The sequence below is a fragment of the Ranitomeya imitator genome, chromosome 2 (genome assembly GCF_032444005.1).
Source record: "Ranitomeya imitator isolate aRanImi1 chromosome 2, aRanImi1.pri, whole genome shotgun sequence".
Taxonomy (NCBI): Eukaryota; Metazoa; Chordata; class Amphibia; order Anura; family Dendrobatidae; genus Ranitomeya; species Ranitomeya imitator.
In genome coordinates, this window is record NC_091283.1 from 554,005,287 (window position 1) to 554,031,434 (window position 26,148).

At 44.7% G+C, this 26,148-nt stretch overlaps 1 protein-coding gene across 2 annotated transcripts in view; it reads left to right on the forward strand.

Moving 5' to 3' along the window:
• The first annotated feature begins 4,219 nt into the window (after positions 1-4,219).
• LOC138664932 (deoxynucleoside triphosphate triphosphohydrolase SAMHD1-like) overlaps positions 4,220-26,148 on the forward strand; it is a 415,941-nt gene continuing 394,012 nt past the window's right edge. The window contains exon 1 of one of the 2 annotated variants that reach the window (XM_069751981.1): positions 4,220-4,278. The gene's annotated coding sequence lies outside the window, so the exon portion shown is untranslated. Of the gene's footprint in view, positions 4,279-26,068; positions 26,139-26,148 lie in introns of those variants that run through there. The other variant, XM_069751982.1, reaches the window with a different exon arrangement.

Consider the following 26,148-nt stretch of genomic DNA (forward strand, 5'->3'; position numbering starts at 1 on the left):
AAAGGGGAAAATTGAGACAAAACACACTGCAAAGAAAAAAAAATGGTCTCAGAACTTCTCTTATCCCTCTATTGAGATGCATTAGTACTTTGGGCCACCTGTACTGTTATGACCAGGTGGTCAGGACAATAATGGACCTGGTGGTTAAGAGCACACGGAATGACCTGATAGTTACTGATGATAAAGGACGAGCTGTGGGACGTGGGAACTCTGCTGACCTCAATCCCTAAACCTATCAAACACACTAGAAATAGCCGTGGATTGCGCCTAACGCTCCCTATGCAACTCGGCACAGCCTAAGAAACTAGCTAGCCCTGAAGATAGAAAAATAAAGCCTACCTTGCCTCAGAGAAATTCCCCAAAGGAAAAGGCAGCCCCCCACATATAATGACTGTGAGTAAAGATGAAAATACAAACACAGAGATGAAAAAGATTAAGCAAAGTGAGGCCCGACTTACTGAACAGATCGAGGATAGGAAAGGTTACTTTGTGGTCAGCACTAAAACCTACAAAAAGACCACGCAGAGGGCGCAAAAAGACCCTCCGCACCGACTCACGGTGCGGAGGCGCTCCCTCTGCGTCCCAGAGCTTCCAGCAAGCAAGGCAACAAATTAAATAGCAAGCTGGACAGAAAAATAGCAAACCAAAGAAATACAAGCTGGAACTTAGCTTCTGAAGGGAAGACAGGTCACAAGAACGATCCAGGAGTGAACTAGACCAATACTGGAACATTGACAGGTGGCCTGGAGCAAAGATCTAAGTGGAGTTAAATAGAGCAACAGCTAACGAATTAACCTCGTCACCTGTGGAAGGAAACTCAGAAACACCCACCAGAGGAAGTCCATGGACAGAACCAGCCGAAGTACCATTCACGACCACAGGAGGGAGCCCGACAACAGAATTCACAACAGTGGTGCTAACCAGATGTGCAGCTGTACTCGGCATGGTGGCGGCGGTAATCAGGTGTGCAGCTGTATTCAACATGGTGGCGGCAGCAGACAGGTGTGCAGCTGTATTCAACATGGTGGCGGCAGCAGACAGGTGTGCAGCTGTATTCAACATGGTGGCGGCAGCAGACAGGTGTGCAGCTGTACTCAGCATGGTTGCGGCAGCAGACAGGTGTGCAGATGGACTAGACAGGTGTGCAGCTGTACTCGGCATGGTGACGGCAGCAGACAGGTGTGCAGATGGACTCGGCATGGTGATGGCAGCAGACTGGTGTGCAGATGGACTCAGAATTGTGGTGAATCTGCTTAGTGGTGGAACAGCCGGGAATGCCATGGGTGGCTGCTGTAAGAACCGTGCGTGCTGCATAGCCTGAAGATAAGCAGCTTTGCAGGCCTGCATCACAGTTAGCTGGAAATCAGGCGTAAGGTGTTCCGACATGCCCCACTCTATAGCAGTAAAAAAAATGTGCCACTCTCTGAAGGTCGGCTTCCGTGTGGTCAAAGCGTTGGTGGACATCCTGGAAAAGTGTGGCCATATATCCAAACCCACTTTCCACTCTGTCTCCAACTGCTTTGAGGCGATTCTGGAAGACCAAGCCTAAGTGAATAAACTCGGGCATGAGTGGCCTGTCACAGGCCTTCTGCCGCTGACAGTAAGACCCAAAAAAAACAGTGGCAGAGGACTGTGACAGGGGAAGACCTGAAGGACCAGCTGCCTGTTCTCCAGACTGTAAAGCAGGCCCACTTGCTACAGTGATGCTGGATGACTGGGACTGTTCGGTGTCTGATGGATCAAAACACCTGACCACCATAGGATAAGAAATCACCAGAAAGTCTTAAAGCTCAGGAATTAATAATATGCCATTATTTAGTACAGTGGCAATTATAAATAAAAATATTAAAATATATTTTTAGCAATAAAACAATCGCAGGAACAAGATTACATGGTGCCCATACTCCACATAATAGCCCCCATTACAAAAAGAAGATAAAAATTTGCTTTATCACTGTGCCAAAAAATACTAAAATATAATGTATATACCAAAAGTGTACAAAAAGCTTGATAAAATACTATGTATGTGAAATACAAATTACGTAAGCACAGTAGCTTTGTAAGAGTGTTGCCAAAATTGTGTGCACAGTAAAATAATATAAAAAAATGCAACTCACTTATAAAAGTGCCAAGAGTGCATAGCCCTAGATAGGGTCAAAAACCAAGTGACCGTAAGTGCAAGTGTGCTAGCACAGCAATATTACTTCTATAAGTATATGGGGGATTTTATAGCAGCTCACTAGAATTAAAATATCCAGGTGCATAGACCTTTTAAAGGTCAATAGACATATAGGCCATATATAAAGAAACTAGATTGTGGCCCAATTCTAACGCATCGGGTATTCTAGAATATGCATGTTCCCGTAGAATATGGACAATGATGATTCCAGAATTCGCGGCAGACTGTGCCCGTCGCTGATTGGTCGAGGCAACCTTTATGACATCATCGTCACCATGGCAACCATTATGACATCATCGTCGCTGTGCCCGTTGCTGATTGGTCGAGGCAACCTTTATGACATTATCGTCGCCATGGCAACCATTACGACATCATCGTCGCTGTGCCCGTCGCTGATTGGTCGAGGCAACCTTTATGACATCATCGTCGCCATGGCAACCATTATGACATCATCATCATCGCTGTGCCCATTGCTGATTGGTCGAGGCCTGGTGGCCTCGACCAATCAGAGACGTGGGATTTCTACGTCGATACTGTGCCCGTCGCTGATTGGTCGAGGCCTGGCAGCCTCCACCAATCAGAGACGCGGGATTTCCAAGACAGACAGAAAGAGAGACAGACAGACAGACGGAAAAACCCTTAGGCAATTATATATATAGATAGTACAGCGATATAGCTTTTATATATACCTGGGGAAAGAGGCTGGGTCCGGGACCTGCGTGCGCCCGACGCGCATTTCGGATATGTTTCCTTCGTCAGGGCGTGGTCAATAATGATCCAGAGAGGGTTTATATAGTGAAGTTTTACTGAGCGCTGCGGCCCGGGTGTATGCGGCGCATGCGCAGTCCGGAGGTCTGCAAGTTCCGGTCTCCGCGTCACATGACCGGCCGCACAGGAGCGGAGTACCCGGCGTAGCCTAGCAACCATGGACCCAGAGCGCCAAGACTCACAGACACGGGCCGGGCATGCGCACAACCAGGGACGCAGTGTGGGAGAAGCGATCCATAACCAGTAAGTATGGTAGATCACATGTATGGTGGATCGCACAAAAAATACAAGGACAATGCCTAAGTGTTCACATGGTGCTGGGAGAGCAGGTAAAGAGGGGGGAGAGAGGAAAAACAAGAGGGGGAATATGAATGCTGCACTACGGTTGTATATATATTTTTTTATATATTAGGCTATATATACCATATCGGTATCTTATATTCTATGTAAATCCAAATAGCCAATAATGACATATAAGGGCTAAATACATAAGATATAAGCACATGTATCTATCCATACTATATTGTATATATATAAAAATTATATAGAAAGAAGAAAATGAGTATTATCTGACAGAATTGCAAGGGTGTCAATACTTTTGGCCATGACTGTATGTACAATTCTGGAGAGTTCCAGAAAGTTCTAGACAATTCTGGACAGCTCTAGGCACTTCTTTATAGTACTCACAGTTCGAGAAGCTTCTCAAAGTCTACACTCGGCACCGAGTATTTTGCGAATATTCTTAAATATAAATACATTTCAAAATATCATTGTGCTGACCACACAAGCAAAGACTATGGGGAATAATAACCTTTTTCTATTCATTTTAGGCACAAAGAATTAGGAAAACACGAAAACAAAAAATATGCAAAATTATTGCGTAGTAAACAAAAATTGATCCTGAGGTGCAAGTTGTTCCTAAGGGAGCATGCAGTATTGGACAGTTTCACTGAGTTTATTTCACAGCAAATATAAGAGGCCTAGTACTAAATGTTTTAAATGTGGCATATATAGAAGTATTGAAAAAATGCTGTAATAAATATTTTTGAGTCAACATCCAGTAACAGCAAATAGCCTTTTTTAATGTATGAATAAATTTTCTAACAGAAAAAACTCAGAAAAAATACATACCAAGAGATACGGCCTTCCCAAAACCCTGTCTGATGATGACACATGCACACTTAGCAGGATGCAGCAGGCCTCCACTGATAAAGGCTAGGGTCGGCACAGGTGCAAACTACTTGATAAAAACAGCCAGACATTGCAGGGGTTGGCTGCCTAGTAGAAAAAATGCACATTGATATAACTCGCATAGGACTCCAGTCACACAGGTAAGTGTGATGCACAGTGTCTGGTATGCAGCCTAATTAATTTTTTATTCATACATTAATTGTATTTCCAACTATGTTGTGTAATATTTGGTCTCAGTGCAATATTCAATATGTAGACTGCACAACCTGTCGTATGAAACATATTTGCAAACATCTTTCAGACAGTACTGGCAGCATGGCAACCAATCATTCTGCAGTCTCCAGGCACTTAGTGTACTAACAACACAACAGAGATATTACACGTTTCCATTGTGCGGAGATCAAATGAATTGTATTGTCAAGCTGAGGGGGTATATTGTAGAAAGTTGCTATGTAATTCTGTGACCTATCGGACATTTACCTTGACACCAGATACCCAGCAGGCTTGCAGTAAATCACAGGAATTGGTTAATGTTGCAACACTAAAAAGTTTTTATTGTAGTACTATTGGTACTTTTCCTTGTTTGTTTGACAGACATGTCATTATGTGTAGTCTCCATTGTTACATGTTATTAGAAGCTGCCGTCCCATTTGAGTGGTTTTTAGTGAGAGGAGATTTCTTTAAGTAAGCTGGTCTTAATCACTTTTTGAATGCCATGAATAAGAACTGACTGGTAAAAAAAAAACCAAAAAAAAAAACCATAAATTTTTATTTGAATTTCGTACATTTTGAATATAGAAAAAAGTTGGAAAACTCAATTTAACTGGATTGCTGGACTAAACCTTACATACTCCCTAGTTACTACGATCCTGTAGATTGTAAATGTGTACAGCGATTTTGTTTCTTACATTTGTAAAGCTAGAGCTACACAGGTGTTAAAAATCAGTTAGTTGAGGTAGGAGTTAATTGGGGTAAAACGTTCAAGGGAAGGTGGGGTTAGAAAAGAGGGGGCTCTAAAAGTTGAGGGGGGCGGTGGCCTCTTAAGACACTTGTAGGCACCACTGTGAATCCCTGCGTCACTACCTACCTCCCTCCTGCGGTAAACTTCAGAATGTCGATGGTGGAAGAAACACTGAAGCGACTGAGGGTCTGCAGCTGGCAGCACAAATGAAGTCTGGATGATGTCATGGCTGCAGGAGATTCTCAGAGGGTGGGATGGTGTCGGTGAGGTTGCGACGCCTGCAGCAGAGAAAAACATGCAGTTCCGTCCACCTGTCGCCAGATGCCAATCCTTAACCTCGGTAGCACCACAAGAGCCCCACTCAGGACCCTTCAGTCAATGTCCTGCTACCTCACACTTTGGACTGAAGATCTTGGCCTGGGAGGAATATTCTTTGGTGGCCAGGGTCAGCAGAGGAATTCAGGCCAGCAGCTGGTCATATGACTGGGCCCACTGTTATGATCAGGTGACCTTGGAGCCGCTTGAAAACTTTCACTGGAGTAGGTGGTAACTATACTGACTGCAAACCCTGATCTTATCATCGCAACTAGAAGTAGCCGTGGGGTGTGCCTAACAAAACCTAGACACCTCGACACAGCCGGAGGACTAAATACCCCTATAGATGGAAATAGGAATACTATCTTGCCTCAGAGCAGAACCCCAAAGGATAGGCAGCCCCCCACAAATAATGACTGTGAGTAGTAGAGGAAAAGACACACGCAGGCAGAAAACAGGATTTAGCAAAAGAGGCCACTTCTAGCTAAATATGAAAGGATAGGACAGGATACTAAGCGGTCAGTATTAAAATCCTCCCAAAAATATCCACAGCAGAAAATACAAAAACACCACCTAACTAAAGATGTGGAGCGTATATCTGCAACTCCAGAGAATCCAACCAGACTGAGAAAACACTGACACAGTCTAAGCTGGAACAATAGAAAACAAATGAATAGCACTGAATATAAGCACACAGCATGTGTGCCACAGAAAAAGAAACAGACACTTATCTTTGCTGAATTGGCAGCTAAGCAGGAGAGGCCAGACAGAGATCCAACACTTCCCAAGACACTGACAACTGGAAAGGACTAATGAGTCCTGCAAACCTAAATACCCCAGTCAGAATTGCAATCAGCAGATACACCTGTCCAAGACTGCAGCCCAGGGACAACTGCATTACCACCTACAACCACCGGAGGGAGCCCAAAAGCAGAATTCACAACAGCCCACATCCTCTAGTCAATCGGACTACAAGATGGTGGCAGTACCACTCGGCGATGCTCCAGTCGGTGGGGCTGCTTCTGCTGCAGGAAAATCATCACGGTGAATGGTCCTTAGTCCATGGGACCTGTGATCTTCATGCAGTATTGGCGGATGGGAGTAATCATTCAGGGCAGGTGGCTGTTCGGGCTGAGGTAGGGGATATTAGTAGAAGTAGTGTTTGGTTTCAGTGCAAATAAAAACTGAGAAGGCGGGGAATAAGATAGAGCTGTACGATAGGGCTAAAAGTAAAGTTTACGTTGGTTTTGAGGGTCCTCATGGAGCCCATTTAAAAATTAGGTGAAGGATAAGATTTGGAAGGATGAATAAGCAGAAATATTTTCTCCCATTCCGTTTGAAAAATTCAAAGTTAAAGGGAACCTGTCACCTGAATTTGGCTGGACCGGTTTTCGGTCATATGGGCGGAGTTTTCGGGTGTTTGATTCACCCTTTCCTTACCCGCTGGCTGCATGCTGGCCGCAATATTGGATTGAAGTTCATTCTATGTCCTCCGTAGTACACGCCTGCGCAAGGCAATCTTGCCTTGCATAGGTGTGTACTACGGAGGACATAGAATGAACTTCAATCCAATATTGCGGCCAGCATGCAGCCAGCGGGTAAGGAAAGGGTGAATCAAACACCCGAAAACTCCGCCCATATGACCGAAACCGTTCCCGCCAAATTCAGGTGACAGGTTCCCTTTAAGAGGAAAAAAAGATGAGAGTAAAAAGGAAGAGGAGGAAAAACGTAGGTGGCGGCTTATTTCTCAGACTTTTGTTAGTTGGTTACAAGCTTTTGCTATTTTCGCAATAGGTGAAAAGACACTGGAGCACTGCTCTGGACTTTTCTGGTGTTTGAATGCTATAGGCTAATCATATACAGTTATATGAAAAAGTTTGGGCACCCCTATTAATCTTAAGCTTAATGTTTTATAAAAATTGGGGTTTTTTTGCAACAGCTATTTCAGTTTCATATATCTAATAACTGTTGGACACAGTAATGTTTCTGCCTTGAAATGAGGTTTATTGTACTAACAGAAAATGTGCAATCTGTACAGATTGCAAATTACCATTTTAATGTCTTCTGCACTTTCTTTAACCCCTTCATGACCCAGCCTATTTTGACCTTAATGTTTGCAATTCTGACCAGTGTCCCTTTATGAGGTAATAACTCGGGAACGCTTCAACGGATCCTAGCGGTTCTGAGATTGTTTTTTCGTGAGATATTGGGCTTCATGTTAGTGGTAAATTTAGGTCCATAAATTCTGCGTTTATTTGTGATAAAAATGGAAATTTGGCGAAAATTTTGAAAATTTCACAATTTTCACATTTTGAATTTTTATTCTGTTAAACCAGAGAGTTATGTGACACAGAATAGTTAATAAATAACATTTCCCACATGTCTACTTTACATCAGCACAATTTTGGAAACAACATTTTTTTTTGCTAGGAAGTTATAAGGGTTAAAATTTGACCAGCGATTTCTCATTTTTACAACGAAATTTACAAAACCATTTTTTTTAGGGACCACCTCACATTTGAAGTCAGTTTGAGGGGTCTATATGGCTGAAAATACCCAAAAGTGACACCATTGTAAAAACTGCACCCCTCAAGGTGCACAAAACCACATTCAAGAAGTTTATTAACCCTTCAGGTGCTTCACAGCAGCAGAAGCAACATGGAAGGAAAAAATGAACATTTAACTTTTTAGTCACAAAAATGATCTTTTAGCAACAATTTTTTTTATTTTCCCAATGGTAAAAGGAGAAACTGAACCACGAAAGTTGTTGTCCAATTGGTTCTGAGTACGCTGATACCTCATATGTGGGGGTAAACCACTGTTTGGGCACATGGCAGGGTTTGGAAGGGAAGGAGTGCCATTTGACTTTTTGAATGGAAAATTAGCTCCAATTGTTAGCGGACACCATGTCGCGTTTGGAGAGCCCCTGTGTGCCTAAACATTGGAGCTCCCTTACAAGTGACCCCATTTTGGAAACTAGACCCCCTAAGGAACTTATCTAGATGCATATTGAGCACTTTAAACCCCCAGGTGCTTCACAGAAGTTTATAACGCAGAGCCATGAAAATAAAAAATAATTTTTCTTTCCTCAAAAATGATTTTTTAGCCTGGAATTTCCTATTTTGCCAAAGGTAATAGGAGAAATTGGACCCCAAATGTTGTTGTCCAGTTTGTCCTGAGTACGCTGATACCCCATATGTGGGGGTAAACCACTGGGCGCACCGCAGGGCTCGAAAAGGGAAGGCACGCCATTTGGCTTTTTAAATGGAAAATTAGCTCCAATCATTAGCGGACACCATGTCACGTTTGGAGAGCCCCCGTGTGCCTAAACATTGGAGATCCCCCACAAATGACCCCATTTTGGAAACTAGACCCCCAAAGGAACTAATCTAGATGTGTGGTGAGCACTTTGAACCCCCAAGTGCTTCACAGACGTTTACAACGCAAAGCCGTGAAAATAAAAAATCATTTTTCTTTCCTCAAAAATGATGTTTTAGCAAGCAATTTTTTATTTTCACAAGGGTAACTGGAGAAATTGGACCCCAGTTATTGTTGCGCAGTTTGTCCTGAGTATGCTGGTACCCCATGTGTGGGGGTAAACCACTGTTTGGGCACACGTTGGGGCTCGGAAGTGAGGGAGCACCATTTGACTTTTTGAATACAAGATTGGCTGGAATCAATGGTGGCGCCAGGTTGCGTTTGAAGACCCCTGATGTGCCTAAACAGTGGAAACCCCTCAATTCTACCTCCAACACTAACACCAACACACCCCTAACCCTAATCCCAACTGTAGCCATAACCTTATTCACACCCCTAACCACATCCCTAATTCCAACCCTAACCCTAAGGCTATGTGCCCACGTTGCGGATTCGTGTGAGATTTTTCAGCACCATTTTTGAAAAATCCGTGGGTAAAAGGCACTGCGTTTTACCTGCGGATTTACCGCGGATTTCCAGTGTTTTTTGTGCGGAATTCACCTGCGGATTCCTATTGAGGAACAGGTGTAAAACGCTGCGGAATCCGCACAAAGAATTGACATGCTGCGGAAAATACAACGCAGCGTTTCCGCGCGGTATTTTCCGCACCATGGGCACATTTGGTTTTCCATAGGTTTACATGGTACTGTAAACCTGATGGAACACTGCTGCGAATCCGCAGCGGCCAATCCGCGGCGGATCCGCAGCCAAATCCGCACCGTGTGCACATAGCCTAATTCTAAAGGTATGTGCACACGCTGCGGAAAACGCTGCGGATCCGCAGCAGTTTCCCATGAGTTTACAGTTCAATGTAATCCTAATGGGAAACAAAAATCGCTGTACACATGCTGCAGAAAAACTGCACGGAAACGCAGCGGTTTACATTCCGCAGCATGTCACTTCTTTCTGCCGATTCCGCAGCGGTTTTACAACTGCTCCAATAGAAAATCGCAGTTGTAAAACCGCAGTGAAATGCGCAGAAAAACTGCGATAAATCCGCAGCGGTTTAGCACTGCGGATTTATCAAATCCGCTGCGGAAAAATCTGCAGAGGACCAGAATATGTGTGCACATACCGAAACCCTAACCCTAACCCTAGTTCTAACCCCAACCTTAGTGGGGAAAAAAAAATTCTTTGTTTTATTATTGTCCCTACCTATGGGGGTGACAAAGGGGGGGGGGGGGGTCATTTACTATTTTTTTTATTTTGATCACTGTGATAGGTTTTATCACAGTGATCAAAATGCACATTGGAACGAATCTGCTTGCCGGCAGATTCGGCGGGCGCACTGCCCATGCGTCCGTCATTTTCGAAGATGGCGGCGCCCATGGAGAAGACGGACGGAACCCGGGAGGCTCGGTAAGTATGATGGGGTGGGGGGGAGCATGGGGGGTGGTGGATCGGAGCATGGGGGGGTGGATCGGAGCATGGGGGGGTGGATTGGAGCACGGGGGTGGTTGGATTGGAGCACGGGGGTGGATCGGAGTGCAGGGGGGTTGGATTGGAGCACGGGGGGTGGGATTGGAGCATGGGGGAGCAGACGAGCACGGGGGAGCGGACAGGAGGACGGAGGGGAGCGGAGCAGTGTACAGGACTGATCGGAGGACTGGGGGGGATCGATGGCGGTGGGGGGGCAGACCAGTGTTTCCAGCCATGGCCGATGATATTGCAGCATCGGCCATGGCTGGATTGTAATATTTCACCAGTTTAAATAGGTGAAATATTACAAATCGCTCTGATTGGCAGTTTCACTTTCAACAGCCAATCAGAGCGATCGTAGCCACGGGGGGGTGAAGCCACCCCCCCTGGGCTGTACTACCACTCCCCCTGGGCTGTACTACCACTCCCCCTGTCCCTGCAGATCGGGTGAAATTGGAGTTAACCCTTTCACCCGATCTGCAGGGATGCGATCATTCTGTGACACAGCATATGCGTCACAGGTCGGATTGGCACCGAGTTTCATGACTCATACGCTGTGTCACAGGTTGGGAAGGGGTTAAAAAGTGCCAACTGGGGAACACCTAACCCTTGGCCTGGGATCGTCCACATGTTGGTGCTCTGGGGAAGAGTTGACCGCCTTCTCATTATGGCCACTCTACTGCCTGTTGCGGTGCTGTGGATCCCTCCTTCCTCTTACGATGCTGTCCTCATGCTTGTTGGCGCCTTTCCAAGTCAGATCAGTGACTTCATCGTTCACCTCGTTTTCACTCCCACACTCTGGTCCTCTTCCTGACTTGTTGACTTAACAACATCACTTGTTGGGAATTATGTGTCATCAGCATCAACCTCTTGAGACACTAATTGCCATACCCCGCCATCATCTTCTTGTGACCATAGCTGCTCAAATCTTTGAGTATCACTACTCTCCTTCTGTGCATCTTGAAATGTGCAGGCCAAGAGGCCAGAATCTATAAATGGAAATGTAAAAAGCTCCTCGGAGTGTCCGAGTGTGTGGCCACTAGTCTCCTGAGACTTGCCATGGTGTGAGGAAGGGGGATCAGGATGAGGATTATGTGGTCCAGACTATTTGCTTGTGAGACTGGAATGTGTGGAACACAGGGTGATGTGTTGAAACATACTGGACACATCAGGACCGACTCCAGGTTTTCGTGGACCCCGGCAACACAATCTGTGAGACTCTTTAACACATGATGCACGGAGAAATATAGGTAAAGTACAATGCCAAAGATTTCACTTACTTCTTACATTACATGAGTGATATCTATTGTAAATTCTACAATAGCTCTGAAACCGGACAGTATAGTCCTCCATACAGTATTATGTGCACCACATAGTACTCCATACAGAATAATGAGCCCCATATAATGTTCCATACAGTATAATAAGCCACATGTATTGCTCTATACATTATAATGAGCCCCATATATTGCTCAATACAAAATAATGAGCCCCATATAATGCTCCAAACAGTATAATAAGCCACATATATTGCTCCACACAGTATAATGAGCCCCATATAATGCTTCAAACAGTATAATGAGCCCCATATATTGCTCCATACAGTATAATGGGCACCACATAGTGCCCCATACAGTATAATGAGACCCATGTATTGCTCCATACAGTATAATGAGCCCCATATATTGCTCTATACAGTATAATTGACCCCATATTTTGCTCTATACGGAATACTGAACCCCATATAATGCTGCACACAGTATAATAAACCCCATATATTGCTCTATATGGAATAATGAGCCCCGTATATTGTTTCATACAGAATAATGTGCCCCATATATTGCTCCATGCATAATGGGCCCCATATAATGCTCCAAACAGTATGATGGGCCCCATATAATGCTCAATTCATAATGGACTCCATATAATGCTCCATACAGTATATAATGGGTTCCATATAATGCTCCATTCATAATGGGCTCCATATAATGCTCCATACAGTATATGATGGGTCCCATATAATGCTCCAGTATATGATGGGCCCCTATATAATGCTCCATTCATAATGGGCTCCATAAAATGCTCCATACAGTACATGATGGGTCCCATATAATGCTCCAGTATATGAGGGGTCCCATATAATGCTCCAGTATATGTCGGGCCCATATAATGTTCTAGTATATAATGGCTCCATATAATGCTCCAGTATAGGATGGGCCCCTTATATTTCTCTAGTATATAATGGGCACCATATAATACTCCAAACACTAAAAGAAATGAAACACTTACCTCTTCTCACTGGCTGCTATTCTGCTATGGACTCCTGTGTCGCCGTTTTCTGGCTCCCTGCACTGTGACTGCTCAGAGCAAAGGGCACACCCTAGTCATACCGCCCTCTGACCTAAAACGTCACAGAGTCTGGAGACATGGAAGATGCCTCAGTGGAGGAACAGGAAGAGGTAAGTATTTTAAGTACAGCGGCCTTGAGCAAGCAGGTAGGAGGCCCACTCATGGGCGCTGGCACCGGGCCCCCATACCGCACCTGTCTCCCGACGACGAGTGAGCCACCCAACTTCTCAAGGCCCCGACACTTGCCCGGGTGCTGATGCCAGCCCCTTGAAGCATTATCTCCCATCCAACCAAACACCTGTTCACACTGTTTTGGCTTCAGGAGTGGTGTCTTCCCTGCAAAGTAGGACAGGAAGCTAGGTCTCGTGGGTGAGTATGTTTGTTGTCACACTGCCTCAGCCTCTGTGTGCATCATCAGCAGCCCATCCACTTCCCTATCCCTTATCGCGCACCTCGCACATTTTAAATTAGGTATGCAGCCAACAGCTGTATTAATAAGGACTAGAATAGATGGAGCCCTAATGAGGATTTTTTTTCTTCAGCAATGCCTGTAATGCACTAACCTTTCTTCACCTTTGCCTACACTAAATAGTACAGCTCACAGCAGTATTGAATACAATGAAACATATATAGCCCTCGGATGGTACATAGTGGTTGAGTATCTTATTAGGGTACAGCAATTGCCCATGGAACCATAATAAACAGTCTGTGACAGCAATGAAACAATCCTTTGTTCACTAACACTCGGATGGTACACAGTAATATAGTGACTTACTATATAGGGTTCATCAATTGCCAGAGGAACTATGATAAATAAACTGTGTCTGTGGAGAAACAGTCCTGTGTTCACTGAATAAGAAAAAACCCATATTGCACTCAATCAACTTATCTTTCATCAGATGATGTACTGTAGATGGAGGCATATTGTCCATGTGATACAGGACATCGGGGTCGGATCCCCTCTGTTATAATGCCTGGGCGTTGTTGGTCAGAAAATAAAGGATTCTTTATCTGTCAAGCACTGTGTATATATTCGCTGGCATATACTGAATCTTCTATTCTAAGATGCTCAGCATATCATCTATGGAATAATTTACTGATTATCTTCACATAAGGCACAAAGCACTTTAATTAATGTGGCTATAGTGCTGTATATGAACTATTGCAGTCTGAGGAGATTATTCTCCCCTTTTCACCATGCCAATTTAAATACACCTTCAGTAAGGGACAGAAGGGATAGCCATCGAGGAGCAGAGGTGCCACTTCTTCATATCTAGGACGCCAACCTGTTGTTGCTGTTAGGCAGCTCTATAGTAGGGGTAAGTTTACCATTAATATATGTACAGTACATAAAATCCTTATAGAATACACAAAGGATTGTATAAAATACAATACACATAATACATTCTGATTGTCTTTCTTTTATAATTTTCTCCCCTGCCCCACAACATGTCCGATAGGGCCATCAGGGTGTGCCATCGACGAGCAGGGGCACAATTGCGCAGGATTTAGGGTGCCAACCTCCGCTGTTAGGTAGGGTAACCATAGTATATCGTAGGGATAGGCACCTCTTAGGTTTCTTTTCTTTTTCAGTGTCTTTGATACTTTGGTGGTTGAGTGTGGTTAGTTCACGTTATTGGATAATTTTAATTCAAATATTAAAACTAATATTTTAGCTACTGAATAATTGGAGTACTTTTTCCATTGATTTTTTGAGCCGCGACCGCGAAACTCGTAGGACAAGTAATCAAGTATGGTACCCTGTACCTGGATGCTTGATTGAGTATAGAGTGTCTCGAGCACCAGGATGCTCGATCAAGAACTGAGCATGGCAGAGAATGCTCAACCATCACTATAACTAACTGCACCATAGCTATCACCTGACCAGATTTCTTCTCCAATTTCTTTCCTGAGGGAACATGCAGTTCACTCTTGGGTTCCTACTACTGCAATTGTATTTGCTTTCACTTTCTCTATAGTCTTTGACCAGCAGATGGTGGTGTTCATTTGTAGCTACTCTGTTAAACATTAACTTTGCTTGTCTTTTCTCTTGATTATCTCCTCACTGAGTCACTATGACTGTAGACTTGTGAATCCGCAGAAAATGCACAGTGCACACTGTATTCATTGTGATGTTAGTGGCTGCATAAAACAGGCTAAATGTTGTTTCAAATACACCTTGCATTATATAGTAAAACACACAGAGCAATTTACACCGTGTTCCAAATTATTAGGCAAATTGGATTTAAGTGTCATAAAGATATAATTGTTTTGTTTTTCAAACTCATGGATGGTATTGTGTCTCGGGGCTCAATGCATCACTGAAATCAATCTTAAACACATGTAATAATTAGTTTTCCAGGTGATTCTAATTAAAGGAAAACTACTTAAAAATGATGTTCCACATTATTAAGCAGGCCACAGTTTTCATGGGAATGAAAAAGGATCTCTCTGCTGCCGAAAAGCAACAAATAGTGCAATGCCTTGGTCAAGGGATGAAAACATTAGATATTTCCGAAAACTTAAGCATGATCATTGTACTGTTAAGAGATTTGTGGCTGATTCTGAGCACAGACGTGTTCGTGCTGATAAAGGCAGAATGAGGAAGCTTTCTGCCATGCAAGTTCATCAGATTAAGAGAGCAGCTGCTAAAAAGCCATTACAAACCAGCAAACAGATATTTGAAGCTGCTGGTGCCTCTTGAGTCCCTCGAACCTCAAGGTGTAGGATCCTTCAAAGGCTTGCTGTGGTTCATAAACCTACTATTTGGCCACCCCTAAACAGTGTTCACAAGCAGAAACGATTGCAGTGGGCCCAGACATACATGAAGACTAATTTTCAAACAAATGGTCCAGATGGATGGAGTAGTGGATGGTTGGTGGATGGCCACCATGTCCTAACAAGGCTGCGACGTTAGCAAGGAGATGGAGGAGTCATGTTTTGGGCTGGAATCATGGGGAAACAGCTGGCAGGGCCCTTTAAGGTTCCTGAAGGTGTGAAAATGACCTCGGCAAAGTATACAGAGTTTCTGACTGACAATTTTCTTCCATGGTATAAAAAGCAGAAACGTGCCTTCAGGAGAAAAATCATCTTCATGCATGACAGTGCACCATCTCATGCTGCAAAGAACACCTCTGAGTCATTGGCTGCTATGGGCATAAAAGGAGATAAACTCATGGTGTGGCCACCATCTTCCCCTGACCTCAACTCTATAGAGAACCTTTGGAGTATCATCAAGCAAAAGATCTATGAGGGTGGGAGGCAGTTCACATCAAAACAGCAGCTCTGGGAAGCTATTCTGACTTCATGCAAAGAAATACAAGCAGAAACTCTCCAAAAACTCACAAGTTCAATGAATACAAGAATTGTGAAGGTGATATCAAAGAAGGGTTCCTATGTTAACATGTAACTTGGCCTGTTAGGATGTTTTGGAGTTAAATAGCTTTTTTGTTCAGTGAATGTGACCTCCTAATGCTGCAAATTCAATAAATGAGCATTTTCAGTTCTTTAAAACATATCAAATGTTTAGAAATCCTACTGTGCCTAATAATTTGGAACAGTGCATTTCGAGTTTTTGTTCATTTTGGAGATTATACTGTTATCATTTGAGAGGTTTCTTCAATAAAATTCGATGTATACTCTAAAGCAGTGGTCCCCAACTCCAGGCCTCGAGGGCCGCCAACAGTGCAGGTTTTCAGGATTTCCTTAGTATTGCACAGGGGTTGGAATCATCACCTGTGCAGATGATCACATTACCACCAATGCAATACTAAAGAAATCCTGAAAACCTGCACTGTTGGCGGCCCTCGAGGCCTGGAGTTGGGGACCCCTGCTCTAAAGGGTGATGACTTTTATTATTAGACTGACTGTCATTTGCACCTACCATTTAGGAAAATCTGAGAAAAATATAATTTGCATAATAATTTGCAACATGGTGTAGTTTAATACACCCATCTGTAAATATGTTTCATGACCCAGCTGTCGGGTGACCTGGGACCAGGGGCTCCTTCCCTGTCCCTACCATTAGGGGGCACCCTCGTTCATCCTTCATACTTCTGAATGTGAAGATACCGGGGTGGCCACCCTTGTCTTAACTCCTGAAACAGCCCTCCGTCTTTTCTCTTCTCCCATCCAGGGAAGAGGGGCACTACTGTGCACCACAGTACACCAACCCGACAAACAAGGCAACACAAACGAGGGTAAACTGAAAATATCAAGCATACAAATATTCACTCACATATAACAGACAGATGAATACACCAGGGATGGAGGACAGGGGAATAACCAAAGTAAGAGGAGGTAAGGGAATTATCACATTTACAAACCACGCAACAATTACAGATAACGCCTTCAAAACTCCTTCTCATATGCACACCTCTCCTCCAAGCCATGCAGCAAAAGCTAGCTCTGAGGCCGGTTTCACACGTCCAGATAATTCCAGTACCGTATAAAAACGGTACTGGAGTTATCCGTGTCCGTGTGTCTGTGTCCTCACGTGGCACATCAGTGTGGCACACGTGTGCCGCCCGTGTGCCCACTGGGTACCACACGCACCGTGCAGGAGACAGCGCTAAAGTTTAGCGCTGTCCCCTGCATCGTGCTGAATCGGCGATTCATATCTTCCCTGCAGCAGCGTTTGCTGCAGGGAATATATGAATAATACTGTTTAAAATAAAGATGTATCTGCCCCCCGCCCTCCCACCCTCTGTGTGCCCCCGCACCCCCTGTGTGCCCCCCCCCGCTGTGCTGAAAATACTCACCCGGCGTGTTCCCTCACCGCCGCTGCTTCTTCTGGCCGCGGCTTCTACTGTATGCGGTCACGTGGGGCCGCCAATTACAGTAATGAATATGCGGCTCCACCCTCCACCCCTATGGGAGGTGGAGCCGCATATTCATTACTGTAAATGAGCGGCCCCAAGTTACCGCATACAGGAGAAGCCGCAGCCAGAAGAAGCAGCAGCGGCGAGGGAACGAGCCGGGGGAGTATTTTCAGCACAGCGGGGGGGGGGGGGGGCGCACAGAGGGTGGGAGGGCGGGGGATTGCAGAAACATCTTTCTTTTAAACAGTATTATTCATATATTCGCTGCAGCAAACGCTGCTGTAGGGAAGATATGAATCGCGGATTCAGCACCAGTGGGGGGGACAGCGCTTAATGTAGCGCTGTCCCCTGCACAGCACACGGACTGCACACGGACAACGTCCGTGTGCGGTACGTGTTTTACATGGACCCATTGACTTTAATGGGTCTGTGTAATACGTGCGCTCCCACGAACACTGACATGTCTCCGTGTTTGGCACACGGCCAAACACGGAGACACGGGCCGCAAAAAATCACTGGCATCTGAACAGATGCAGTGATTTTTATGTGTCAACGTGTGTCAGTGTCTCCAGTACGTGAGGAAACTGTCACCTCACGTACTGGAGACACTGACGTGTGAAACAGGCCTGACATGGGTTTGAATCAGAACCCAGATTATAAAGGGGATGGGAATGGCTAACCAAGCACAGCTGAGAGCTCATGCTCCCAGAGTTTCCAACATGGCCGATTAACCCCTGTTCTGACACAAGAAATAAACACCATATTAGGGTTGGCGGATTGCACTAAATAAAATATAAAATAAAGTGCAATCGCAACCCCGGGTCCACGGTGAAGAGATGAACCTGCTGCTAGTGTGAATAATCAAACCCAAAGAAAGAACAATCAGCCAAACAAGTCCCATAAAATAGAATTTATTAAATGCAATATAAAAGCCATGAAAACAGAAATAACAGTGCTAACAAGGGAATAGACACACAGCACAAATGGCCATAGCACAAACCCGGGTTCAGACCATGCAGGTCTTACAGATCAGCCCGCCACAAATGCACCACCAGGAACTATAATGGTAAAAAGACCCAAAGCTACTTATAAATGTATACGGACAATGCCCATAGCATGGGACGTATCAGTAAATCAGTACATACCCGGTGTATGCAAACAGCAGCGGGGACCTGCGGCTGGACCCAACCTCTACGCGCGTTTCAGAGCGCCAGCTCCTTCATCAGGGGGTAAGTGTAGGCGGCACAAGATCCCATTAAATACTAAACCGTGATTAAAAAGGGGCTCACCCATCCAGCACACCTGCGACAGGACGCCATACACACGCGCAAGCTCCACAATGGCCGCTGACACCGGAAACACATGGGGCCCCATGTGATCCGGCGTCAGACAGACAAGGAAGCTGAGCGGCGCATAGCAGACCAGCGCATGCGCACTAGAAAAAGGATACATCTCGGCCATTACTAAATAGGGCAAGCAGCCGCAATTATATACAAAAGATACTGGCAAGAATAATATAGAGAGAAGGAATATCGTATATATAAAAATCAATGCATCCATATAGAAGCAAAATATACAAATCGGGCATGTAATACCTATAGAACTATAATGGTACACAGTATAAACAAATTATGCAAAATATCAATGCAAATAGAGCATGTAATACTTATAGAACTATAAAGGTACACAATAAAAATATACTAAATTATGCAAAATACCCCACACTAATACAAAAATCACTACTACGTACATCTGGGTATATGCAATGTATAGTCCACATAAAGGAGCATACCATGGGAAAACCCATACCATACCCCAAACCCCCGTTTTAAATAATACGCCGCATATATGAAAACAGCACAGCATATGGATGAAGTGATTTTTCTTGTCATCTTGATACGTAGATATATCCCTCTCACATGAAGGTGGATACACTCATATATCTTCTTCTGTTAGTATTGATGTCGATTTCAAGATATGATCTTCATATATCTTCAGCCAATATGATAAGCAAATACATTGCAAGCTACAGAATAGACCGAAATAGCCCTAAAGACAAATAGAAAAAGTAAAAACAAAGACACGACAACCACACAATATATATACAACAATAATAAAAAATTAAAAAAATTTAGCTAGACCAGAAGATACCAGCATCCTAAATGGTGCGCAGACGTCGTGCGGATCACAGAAATGGGGCGAATGAAATATTCTCATTCAACCCATCCGGATGGATCGTACGTAAGGTCCATATCCACCTTGTCTCCATTTGAGCAAGGCGTTTGGACAAAGAACCTCCCCTGATGTTAATATTCAAAAAGTCAATACCCCTAACCCTCAGTAGCGCTGAGTCACAGGAGTGGAATTCCTTAAAATGTTTTGGTATTGTTTTCAACATTGTGGTATCAATACATTCAGCAGCCGCCTGTATTCCCAGGACGTGCTCTCTTACTCGAACTTTCAATTGCCTTGTTGTTAGGCCGATATATATCAAGCCACAAGGGCAAGTGGCGTAGTATATAACGTATCTGGAAACGCATGATATGCGTTTCCTGATTTCGAAATTTTTAGTGCCAGCGGAGTTTGAAAAAGAAGAGCAGCGTTCGATGTTTGGGCAGGCGACGCATTTTCCACATGGTATACATCCACCCCTTGAGACAGCCCCACTGAGAAATGTGGGCACCGACTGACCAATATAGTGGCTACGAGTAAGTTGATCCCTTAAGTTCCTAGCCCGACGAAATGTAATAAGGGGGTGAGCAGGTAGAAATTTCTTTAATATGGAGTCAGCCTGCAAAATAGGCCAGGCCTTTTCCATTGCCAACCGCATACTCCTGTGTTGGGGATGGTAAGATGTAATAAATCTTGCCTGGTTATTTGAATTCGACCTCACCCCAGTGTTCCTATACAAAAGATTATCGCGATCCGAGTGTTTAGCTCAATGGTATGCTTTCTTAAGATTTCTTCTGCTATGCCCCCTTGCCACAAAACGTGACGTAAGTTCTCTAGCTCTCACCTCAAAATCATGCTCATTTGAGCAAATACGCCGTAGGCGCAGGAACTGGCCCACTGGGATAGCCCTGATCATATGGGAAGGATGGCACGACGAGGCGTGCAGGAGGGTATTCGTGGCAGTAGGTTTGCGGAAAATATCCGTCTGAATACAACCTCCTGCACCCCTACGAATCGTGACATCTAAGAAGTCAACCCTCTCACTGTCCCACACCGGGGTAAGACGTATGTTGAGGTTGTTGCTGTTCAAGAGGGAGACAAACTGCTCAAGGTCGACGGAGGTGCCCTGCCAGATAAAGAAGATATCGTTGATATAGCGTGTCCATAATAAGACACGATCCATCGACCCCTGTTTATCAGACAGGAAAAGGTCCCTCTCCCACATACCCAGGAACAGATTAGCATAGGAGGGCGCAAAGGCCGCTCCCATGGCTGTACCCTGGATCTGTAGGTAGAAGGAACCTTTAACCACAAAAAAATTGTGTGTCAAAGTGAACTCCAATAGCTCCAGGATGAGATCCCTCAAAGATGATGAAGAAAGAGTAGATGTTCTTAAGAAAAACTCCACGGCTTTCAGGCCGTCATGGTGTCTAATATTAGTGTAGAGGGATTCAACATCAACTGAAGCTAAAAGAGTATCACTATCCAAACACAGTCCATCGACCTTGCGCAATAAATCCCCAGTATCCTTGAGAAAGGAAGGCAAAACGGAAACTAGTGGCTGTAGATAATAATCAATCCATCCGTTAACGCGCTCGAGGAAGTCCGTGTGCTGTGCAGGGGACAGCGCTACATTAAGCGCTGTCCCCCCCACTGGTGCTGAATCCGCGATTCATATCTTCCCTACAGCAGCGTTTGCTGCAGGGAATATATGAATAATACTGTTTAAAATAAAGATGTATCTGCCCCCCGCCCTCCCACCCTCTGTGTGCCCCCGCATCCCCTGTGTGCCCCCCCCCGCTGTGCTGAAAATACTCGCCCGGCGTGTTCCCTCGCCGCGGCTTCTCCTGTATGCGGTCACGTGGGGCCGCCGATTACAGTAATGAATATGCGGCTCCACCCCTATGGGAGGTGGAGCCGCATATTCATTACTGTAAATGAGCGGCCCCAAGTGACCGCATACAGGAGAAGCCGCGGCCAGAAGAAGCAGCGGCGGTGAGGGAACGAGCCGGGGGAGTATTTTCAGCACAGCGGGGGGTGGGCACACAGGGGGTGGGGGGCGCACAGAGGGTGGGAGGGCGGGGGGCAGATACATCTTTCTTTTAAACAGTATTATTCATATATTCGCTGCAGCAAACGCTGCTGTAGGGAAGATATGAATCGCGGATTCAGCACCAGTGGGGGGGACAGCGCTTAATGTAGCGCTGTCCCCTGCACAGCACACGGACTGCACACGGACAACGTCCGTGTGCGGTACGTGTTTTACATGGACCCATTGACTTTAATGGGTCCGTGTAATACGTGCGCTCCCACGAACACTGACATGTCTCCGTGTTTGGCACACGGCCAAACACGGAGACACGGTCCGCAAAAAATCACTGGCATCTGAACAGATGCAGTGATTTTTATGTGTCAACGTGTGTCAGTGTCTCCAGTACGTGAGGAAACTGTCACCTCACGTACTGGAGACACTGACGTGTGAAACAGGCCTGACATGGGTTTGAATCAGAACCCAGATTATAAAGGGGATGGGAATGGCTAACCAAGCACAGCTGAGAGCTCATGCTCCCAGAGTTTCCAACATGGCCGATTAACCCCTGTTCTGACACAAGAAATAAACACCATATTAGGGTTGGCGGATTGCACTAAATAAAATATAAAATAAAGTGCAATCGCAACCCCGGGTCCACGGTGAAGAGATGAACCTGCTGCTAGTGTGAATAATGATGGAACAAAACAGCGAGCATTACCTTAAACACACTGTGTTAACGTCACACAGAGTGATTGGAACACTGAGTACCAAGCTCAGTTACTTCACAGAGAGGTACTGCACTAACAATGCTAAGTACTATACCCTGTTAACATCGCAGGGATGTTAGCACGTGGATTGAGCATGCTCTGCAACTAAACTGTGCTAACCACACATACAAATGAAGCAGATGCTGTGCCAAGAGAAGGAACTCTTGTGATGCTAGCTACAATACCCTGTTGACTTCACTGAGAGGAAGCATAAGGGTAGAGTTTGTTCTGTAACTGAACTGTGCTAACTACACACATGAACGAAACAGATGCTAAGCCAAGCGGCTAGTTACCACAGTCTGACACTACTGAACTTGTGCCTGACCGGCACCCTAAGCATATAGCAAACTAGAGACTCAGGCATTGAGCCAAGGCAGGGTACGAAAACGCATGACTGTTCTACCTGCCTGCCAACGTGTACAGCCTTTGAGCACAGACAGACTCACACAAACGTGCAGTGGTAGAGTAACCACCCACTCACACCAAAACGCAAATGACACTAGCGCACCCGTGTGTGCTGCTGAGAGCCTTTTATACGATAGGCTACACCCCAAACACTCATGCCCAGTCAGGTGCTGCCACATCACCAGCGCTTCTAACATCCAACCACCAATAAGAAGACACTACATCAGAGACATGGTCAGTAAGGTGATCTCTGGAATTAGACTTCAGAGCGTTGCTGTCTTCTGGCTCCTCTCTATTGTGGTAACCACGTGACAGTACCCCCCTTCTACGAGGGACCTCTGGAACCTCAGGACCGGGATTATCGGGGTGTGCCAAGTGGAAAGACCGGATCAGTGTGGCCGCATAGACGTCAGACACTAGTACCCACATTCTCTCCTCAGGACCGTACCCCCTCCAATGTACCAGATACTGAAGCGACCGACGAACTAAACGAGAATCCATAATTTTCACAATCTGAAACTCCAAGTTTTCATTGACAATGACAATAGATGGTGGTAGTGGTGATGATATTGAAGATGCAACGTATTTTTTGAGAAGAGATTGATTAAATACATTATGGATCCTAAAGGTGGGCAGCAAAGCAAGGCGAAATGCTATGGGACTGACGATGGCTATGATCTCATAAGGACCGATAAACCTGTTTCCAAGATGGAACCTTCAACTTAATGTTCCTAGAGGACAACCACACCAAGTCACCAACACACAGGTCCGGACCCACCAAATATCTCCAATAAGCCACACACTTGTATTTGAATCCCATCTTCCTTAAATTATTAGTAACCTCCTGCTATACGGACGTGATAGATGATGAAAACCATTCCTCTTCAGGTAATCCAGCAGGACGATTTTTATTAAATGAGCTGAACTGAGGATGGAACCCATTCACCCAGAAAAACGTGGACTTACCAGTAGATTCATGACAACGATTATTTAGTGCAAATTCAGCTAATGTTAAGTAGGTAACCCAATCCACCTGATTCTCAGACACAAAACACCTAAGATATGTCTCCAGATTCTGGTTAGCCCATTCAGTTTGCCCATTAGACTGTGGGTGAAATGCAGAAGAAAATGACAGATGGATCCCCAGACGGCCTCCAAAACTTGGAAACAAACTGTACCCCCTGGTCAGAAAGAATATCAGTCGGGATCCCATGTAATTTTACAATATCCCTGACAAAAATTTACGCCAAGGACTTGGCGATCGGTAAAGATGGCAATGCAATAAAATGAGACATTTTACTGAATCTATCAACCACCACCAGAATTACAGTATTCCCCACCGACAAGGGATGATATGTGATAAGATCGACTGACAAGTAAGTCCCAGGTCTACTGGGAATCTCCACTGCAGGTGGCTACATACTTCTGGACATCTTGATGAATCCCTGGCCATCAAAAACATTGAGTAAGAAGATCAGTGGTGACTTTATTACCAGGATGTCCAGCCAAGACCGAATCGTGATGTTCACTAAGGACGCTTAGACGAAGATTAACAGGATCAAACAGTTTACCTAGTGGACAGGCAGCAGGGTCGTCCCCCTGAGCGTCAATAACCTATTTTTCAAGATCAGACCATATAGACGCTATAACCACCACTTTTTACAGAACAGGTACCAATTCATAAATATTTCCTCCCCCAGGAAACCAACGAGATAAGGCATTTGCCTTAATGTTTTTGTTCCCGGCCTATATGTTACAAAAAAGTTAAACCTGGTAAAGAACAATGCCCATCCTGCTTGTTGAGGTGTAATACGTTTTGCCGATTCCAAATATACCAGATTTTTATGATCTGTGATCACCATAACCAAATGAACCTCTCCTTCCAAAAAATGATGCCATTATTCAAAAGCCCACTTGATTGCCAAGAGTTCATTGTTACTGATGTCATCATTTTTCTCTGCAGATGACAGTTTTTTTGAAAAACAAGCACATGTACGCCATTTACCAGGAGACGCACCCTGCAACAACACAGCCCCCACTCCCACCTCAGATGCATCAACCTGAACGGTAAAAGGCTGAGAGATGTCTGGCTGTATGAGGATCAGCGCAGATGAAAAACACCTCTTCAAAGTATTGAATGCCTCCCTGGCATGACTGGACCACTTGGAAAGGTCCGTTCTCTTGCTAGTTATATCTGTAAGAGGTTTGGCTACTATCGAAAAGTTTTTGATGAACTTACGGTAGTAGTTGGCGAAACCTAAAAACTTTTGGAACGCCTTCAAATCCTCAGGACGATCCCAATCCAAAACCACATGGACTTTCGCCGGATCCATGTTAAAACCGGTGAATGACAACACATATCCTAGGAAAGGGATCTCCACAACCGAGAACATACACTTCTTGGGTATGACATACAATTTATTTTCTCAGCTAAGAACTCATACTCCCAGAGTTTCCAGCATGGCCAGTTAACCCCTGTTCTGCGAAAAGAAATAAACTCCCATTTAAAAAGAAGGAGAAGTGCTTCCTTTTAGCTCAGCAGTAGGAGCAATCACACTCTGCGGTCTTCTGGCTCCTCTCTGTTGCGGTAACCCTGTGACTACACCCCTCCCCTGTGTTTTCTAATAATATTACCCCTGTGCTTCCCTACAACAATATTGATCTCCCAATGGTCTATGATTGCCATCACAGCGCCCTTACACAATATGATGGCAGCCACAGTATGATGCTCAATATCCTGCCTTTAGACATTATGATGGTCCATACCCCCAATGCTCTGTATGATGTCCCATGGCCCCCCTATATATTGTATGATAGCTCATATTCCGCTATGCACAGTATGATTACCCATAGCACACTATACACAATATGTTTCCCCACGGCCTTCCTAAATGATGCTCTATAGTACCTCTATACACAGTATGATACCCCATAGTAACCCTATATACAGTGTGATTTCCCATTGTCCCCCTGCAGACTTGTAAATCCTCACAAAGCACACAATGTTCTATGAATACTTTCAGTCACATTCCGACTAGACGTGAGCGGTGTGCTCAATTGACTTGTAGTGCCAAAAAACAAAAAAAATCTGTTTGCAGAATAGGGTATGGCTTTTACTCACTGCTTTACAATATGAAAATGAAAGAACAGAGGTGGAGTCAAAAAGAGATATTTATATGTCATATGTCATACCTATGATATAAAGCTCTGTGCAAAAGAATCCTCAGACTGTTTGTATTCTAGGGACACAAACAGTTCCTTCTCCAGTACCTCACATACACTGGTAAGTGTCA